Source organism: Dipodomys spectabilis, unplaced genomic scaffold (assembly GCF_019054845.1).
Source record: "Dipodomys spectabilis isolate Male_0828 unplaced genomic scaffold, ASM1905484v1 ptg000304l, whole genome shotgun sequence".
Taxonomy (NCBI): Eukaryota; Metazoa; Chordata; class Mammalia; order Rodentia; family Heteromyidae; genus Dipodomys; species Dipodomys spectabilis.
In genome coordinates, this window is record NW_024870981.1 from 2,550,692 (window position 1) to 2,557,866 (window position 7,175).

Here is a 7,175-nt window from a genome sequence, read left to right on the forward strand (position 1 = left end):
CCCTCCCCACTTCTCATACCTTTCCCTTCCCATGGTATAAACTTCATTTTCAACATAGTGTCTTGTGAGTATCATTGTTGCAATGGGTCATCCTGTGATGAACCTAAATTTTCTATTTCTCTAATCCTAATTCTAATTCTGTCAGAGATCCTAACCCTAAAAATAATAATAATGATAGCTCAATTCAAAAGTTAACAAAAGATATTCAGGTTTTTATTTATTCTATTAATTCACTGTGTATCTTGAATTAACTTGCAGTTTAGCTTAAATCTTCCAAATTAGTTTATATGTGCATATATAAAGATATAATTTTATGTGAAAAACAGAAGATCTTTGGAGGAAGGAGTAATGAGAAAGAAATAGAGGGAGTATAATCAAATACCGTTAAAGATTTTATGGAATTGTCACTTCTGACAATTAATATCTATTAACAAAATAACTAAAAATTAATAAAGAACACACTGCCTTCTAGTGTTCTTTAAGAGAGCCATGATCTATCTTCTGAAAAAAAAAACTCGTGTTAGATAAACTTTGTCCATGCATAATTTATATTGTTTGCCAATTATTTAACTTAATGAATAAAAATTTATCAAATAAGGTTCCATGACAAAAAATATAAAACAGTTACTTAGCAATTGTTTGAGAAAAAGTTATTGTCATGAGTTTTAAGAAACGGAATTGCTATTTCCCTACAAAGCAATGACTTAGGTTTACTAATCTAGTATTTGTAGTAAGTTTAGAGAACATAATTGGCATGAAAAACAACTAACTGTACATCTTGTTTCTTGAATGAGTGATATTTTAAACATTGTCTTTTATTCAAATAAATACTTAGGTTTACATTTCAAAGTAAGTTCAATTTTATCTCCTTTCAGAACAAGTACTTACCCTGCAATTAAATGTACTAGCATATTCAGGTGTTTAGAAGCTAAATTTTCTATGTTTTATATGTATCTCTACATATTCAGAATGACATGATTTTTTTATTCATAACTGTCTAACGTCAGATTTTTGCTTCATCAATATAAATTGTCTCATGAGGTTGTAGTGAATGCTCCAGTAACGAGAGTGGTCAAAATCATTTCCTGAATTCTAAATTTTAAATCAAATCATTTTTAAGCTTTGATAATATCATTTATTGTCTCTTCAGAGCAATTAATCTAAAACAAATACTACTTTTAAACATTTCACTCACATTGTAAAGAATATTAACATAGGTCAAAAAAAGACTAATTATTCCAGACTCATCATATTTGGTGATCTTAGTGTGAAGAATGCAGAGAGTAGAAGGTTCTTATACTCAATAAATAGTTTTGGTTAAATTAAGTCATATATCTGGATTTCTAATTTGGAGGTTAATCACATGGAAACAGGAAAACAATAAAAAGTACTTTGGAATCAACAGAAAAAGATATTTGTGCATGTACCACAGTTGCTTTATTTGTTTGTAGGTGAACACTGGACTTCGATTTCTATCTTAGCTGTTGTTGTGAATAATGTGAATAACAATGAATTACAGATATATTTATGAGTTACCCAGAGAGAAATAATCACACGATTGGTGAGACAGATCATATTTCAACTTTGGATTTCTTTAGAAAACTGCATACTACTTTCTACAACGAGAACACTAACCTGTATTTTGACCAAGAGTGTCGAAAATTTCCTTTTCTCCACACTGTCACCAGCCAACATTATTACATTTTGAGTTTTTTTAAAGGGCAGGTTTTTACTGTGTGCAGTACCCAAGACTGGCCTTAAACTCAAATCCTTTTACTCCAACCTCCAATCACTTGGAATTACCAGCCTTTACCTCCACACCTGGTTCCTTGGATATTTTTTGTAAGAGTTATAATAGTTAAGAAGTAGTATCAAAGTAATTTTGAATTGCATTTCTCTAATGACTTCTGCTCACAAAGCATTAAGCTAGCACAGAAGTTGTATTAAATACAAATTTGTAAATCCACAGGCAATTTTCAGGGCTTTTTGGAAAACATGTCTATTCAGAACTTTTGTCCATTTTTAATCAAGTTTCTTGTTAATCTCATCTTTAATCTCTCTATAGAAAATCAATAATTAATTCAAGGTAGTAGAAAGGAAAAAAATTAAGCAGCTCCTAAAATTTTTAAATTTTTAATAGCATGATATTGCTTAAATCATTTTCTGTAAACGCTTGAGACTACGTAACTCAATTTAGTTAGACCTTTTACAAGGCTATATATATTTTATTTATTTTACTTTGATTGTTCTTTCCAAAGCCTGTACGGTTAATTTCACTTGCTTTCTTTCAGTCTCATGTAGTACAGATTTCAAACTGAAGAATAAATGGAAGGAAGCAAACAAAAAATGCAGTTCCCCTCATCTGATGATGCCTCTACAAGAATGAGGAAAGTGTTCATCCTTCTAAGGACCTATGATAAAATATCAAAAAGTCATTTTATTCTTCTAGGTCTTCCTTATCTTTGCTATGTCACTTAAATGATGTAAAACACAATATACTGCTCAGATACTTTTATGTTTTATCAAGTTTGCACATTTTTATATGGATTTCACCTCAGTCTACAACATTCCTTCATTGTTCTGTCTCTGATATTTTTACACTATCACGACATAAGATAACCAGTTTGATTTACAGCATGAGAAGTTATCCACCTGGCTTCCTTGGAAGCTGAGTATGGTCAACAGATATTACTTCTGGTTGCTAACACTACATGTAATGGTTTCTGTACTACTTATCATATTCTATTTAGTATTTAAAAAAGAATGCTGGCTAAACTCAAAGGTCATTCATAGGTTTATGTTAAGTGTTTCACAAGTTTTATTCTCTTACTTCTTAACATAACATTTGGTATAATGCTAATTTTATTACCATTGTAGTGTTGGGAAAAATTGTAGTAAAAAACTGTAAGTGCATGGCTCAAAGATACACACAGTGAGGAAGAAAATGAGTCAAAGTTTCCAAAAGTCTTTCAGCAATACCAAAAAGGTGGGTAAAATCTCTCCATTCTCTTATACTCTCAATTCAATATTCATATTTTCCAAGAAATAATAGCATAGCAAATATTTCCCATGGTGATTGTTTTCTGTCACATTTTGTCTTCAACACAGACTGTGTTGGTGACATTAGGTTATCATGCACAGAGCTGAGCTTACAAATTGAGGTCTGAAGACAGCCAAATTTCTTCTGTCCCACAGTTCCAGTTTCTTTTTTAAAAAGTACTAAAACTTTTAAATATCATCACTTACTATCTTTTAACAATCCCCAAACGAATTAAATTGACATATAATCACTCAAAAGGCTTTCAAATTCGGTGATGATAAAACAGGCCCCCATGAAGTAAATTTTCTTTTACTTTTAAAAAATTGTTCTAAAAGCCTTGTGCGGGCTGGTCACACCTATAATCCTATCTACTCTGAGTATTTGCTCAGGAGACTGAGATCTGTGGATAACACTTGGGAGCCAATCAGGGCCAAAAAAAACTTCATGAAATTATTTTTCAAAATGTTTAATGAACTAGCAAAGAGCCAAGAATTGAGATGTAGCTTATATCGTAGCTCATCAATCTAGATAGGAAAGGCCTAGCAAGGCCTTGAAGCCCTGATTTAAATTCTGAGCATTCCAATATACATGCATGGTGTTCTCATGCACGTGCGTGTATGCTTGCGTGCTGCCGCACTCACACACACACACATTTATTCAAATTACCTTCATATCAGTGTTCTGAATTAATTTCTTTGTTAACAATATTATATGGGTAAAATAGAGGAAATAAACTCTTCCATCTAAGAACTTTTTTATATGTTTTTTTATGGTAATAATACTGTGCAGAGGGGTCACATTTACATGAACAAGGAAACTAGTAAGTTTCCTAACAAGCATTGTTACCTCCTCCTTTATATTTCCCCTACCATCCCTTCCCTCCCACCTCCACAAGTACACTCCCCTCCCCCTTCCTTCCTCCACCTAAATTGTAAAGTTCATTTCTCAAAATAATGTCTTGTGCATCTCATTGTTACAATGGGTCAACCTGTATTGCTATTTGAGCATTTTTTCCCTTCCCCTCCCCAAATTAGAGAAGCATACATACAAGATGTAAGTGTACCAACTTCAAATACAGAGAAAACAGGGGTTATAGTGTGGGGAGAAACATACAAAAAACAAAAAAATGACATCACACATTATAAGTACGTTAGAAACAATAGCAAGAATCAAAAAACCACTTGTGTCCCTATCTTGGGGTTCAATTTCTTTAACATCATCTTATCTGGTTATATGCACATATCTTTTGAACTTTTCTGATTATCCCAGACATACATTCGTTATTGAAAATAAGGGAAATCATGGGACCTATATTTCTTTGGACTTGGCTTACTTCACTCAATAAATTTTTTTCCAAGTCTTTCCATTTCCTAACAAATTGGGCGATGTCATTTTTTCTGATGGAGGCAAAGAATTCCATTGTGTATATATAACACATTTTCTTGATCCATTCATCTAATGGGGGCATCTGTGTTGGTTCCATATCTTAGCTATCGTAAATAATGTTGCAATAACCATAGTTGTGCTGGTAGTTTTAGTATGGTCTTTTTTATGATCATTTGGATAAATCCCCAAAAGTGGGATTACTGTGTTATAGGGGAGTTTTATGTGGAGTCTTCTGAGGCACCTCCATACTGCTTTCCAAAGTAGTTGAACAAGTTTACACTCCCACCATGAATGCAGTACGGTTCCCTTGTGGCCACATACGTTTCAGCATCTGTTGCTGTAAAAATATGGAACGCTCCAAGACTTTGCATGTCATCCTTGCGCAGGGTGCATGCTAATCTTCTCTGTATCGTTCCAATGTTAGTGTATGTGATGCTAAATTGAGCACAGAACAGTTTTTATATATAAAGTATAATTTTTAATTGATTTTATTAAGCTAGGCAATTCAACAAAAAGTAAGTTCAAAAGAATTGTTGTGAAATTATAGAATCATGTATTTCTTACATAAGCACACATTTAAGAATAAAATCAAGATAGACATGCCAAAAACAAATTAATTCCAGATATTTGTAGTTCAAGAGATGTGTAGGAGGAGAAATTCAATTATTCTATACAAGGCACCTGTCAAAATGAACATTGCAGCAAGTGTTAAGGTTTGTTAAAAGTTTTAATGTTTTAAATATGCTTAATTTTGGGATTTTGCTTATATATGCCAAAATAGGACTGTTTGGCAGGTATAAAACTTTTCTGTAAAGTATTTAAGATTTATGATAGCAGACATTAAGTACTAAGTATGTACATTTCAGAGTTTATGGAAACTTTATTAATGAGAAGTTGCAAAGTCTTTGTGTAAAGGAGCAGAGTGAAGAGTTTCGACTTTAACTACACAGTTTCTGTTAAAACTTTAGTGATTCCTTACTTTATTTGTTAGCAAGGAATAAATGATGATATAAGCCATAATGTACACATGTATGTTACTATTCACACACATACATATTCTCATGTATACATGCACTCATGGAGAAAGACACATAATTACAGCCAACACAAGTTTCACCAGTTGTTGAATATGCCTTAAAAGGAATAATTGGAACAATATATGTTGAAGATGTATTTGTCCCTAAGAGTTCATTTTCCACTCTTCTTATCTCTTAAAACTGGTAGTTTTAGAGAGATTTGACTTTCAAAATGCAGTACAAGTGATAGCAAGTCACTTGGAAACCTCAGTAAGTATAAGTCATATGGTGTCTCCCTGCTCCTCACAGAATGTTTACTCTTGTAGACATTCTCAACAACCAAAGTAGCAGGAGAATACCCTGGTAAAGAGTAAAGTTATAAGGCTTTAAATGGCATCCTTACTTGAGCTCTTTTTCCAACAACCAGCATGAATTCCTAGGCAGATGAGTGAGTCCTCAGAAAACTGGACTCTACGTATACATTTAACTAACCCATGCGAAAATTCCTAGGTGAGAAATGCTGACTGAGGTCTTGCTGATTTCCTGGCAAAGAAAATAAGAAAAAAAGAAAGTATTTTTAATGTTTTAAAGTTTGAGAATAATTTGTAACCTGTCAATAAATGTGTAGAACACAAATACCAACTGACAAAAAAATGATGGCATTTCATTTATGTGCTCTTGGACTTGGGCAGTGATTTTAGATGTGTCTACACAAGTAGAATCAGCATAAATCAAGACAGCATTTCTTCATTTAAGATATAAGGAAAGGATACTGGTTGACCCATTGTAACAATGAAATATACAAGACATTCTAACAGAGGATAGGTGAAGGGGGGAGGTGGAGAGGTGTGAAGGGAAGGGATGGTAGGGGAAAAACAAAGGAGGGGGTAACAATGCTCAATAAGAAATGTACTCATTACCTTACTTATGTAAATGTAACCCCTCTGTACAGTATTTATAATAAAAATATATGTTAAAAAGATATAAGGAAAACTTCTGTACTTATATGAAGTTGTATTTGTCACTCAATATAAGTAAGGTATTGGTTTTAGGACCACAGGCTTATTACTTTGGATACTCAAAATCTCTACATGAACACAGTATATTATTTACATCAGAATCTGCCCACAATCTGGCGCAGTATAATTGTTATGAGAATTTTTACTACATTCCATATTTGTAATGAAAACTAAAAGTATATGCAATATAAACAGATACAAATTTTTTCAGATAAATTTTGTATGCAGTTTGTGGATGGAATTTGGAGAGCAATTTTGAAAAGCACAAATTTTATCAAAAAGACCAGTCTGAAAATTGTAACAAGGAGCTAATACAGCATCATTGAATAGTATGGAACTCCAAGGAGAAGTACTTGAATTGAGATAACATCAGAAAGTGTAACAACCCAAGGTCTTTTTAGAAATGCAGCTGCTAGATTTCTCATGTAGAGCTTTCATAACAGTTTGTGAAGCACAAATCAGAACCTCACTGAAGTGTAGATGGTTTTCTCTCAAATTTCTGTCATGATCAGTCATTATTAATCAACATATAGCTAATCTTGAATAATCCTCTAATAAAATGTTGATGGAGTGTTTATATGCAAAAACCTAGAAAGGCTAACTTTTTCAATTAGGACAGTCTGTATTCTATGATCCAGCCGAGAGAAAACTAGGTAAGCATCCATTTACAACCTTCTGAATAATTCTGATTCTGCCCACATCACTTATCTATCC

General features: G+C 32.8%; 1 non-coding gene across 1 annotated transcript; it reads right to left on the reverse strand.

Moving 5' to 3' along the window:
- Window positions 1–4,767: 4,767 nt before the first annotated feature.
- Window positions 4,768–4,874, reverse strand: LOC122127597. The gene has a single exon (XR_006151207.1). It is a non-coding gene; the product is annotated as a U6 spliceosomal RNA (small nuclear RNA).
- Window positions 4,875–7,175: the final 2,301 nt, after the last annotated feature.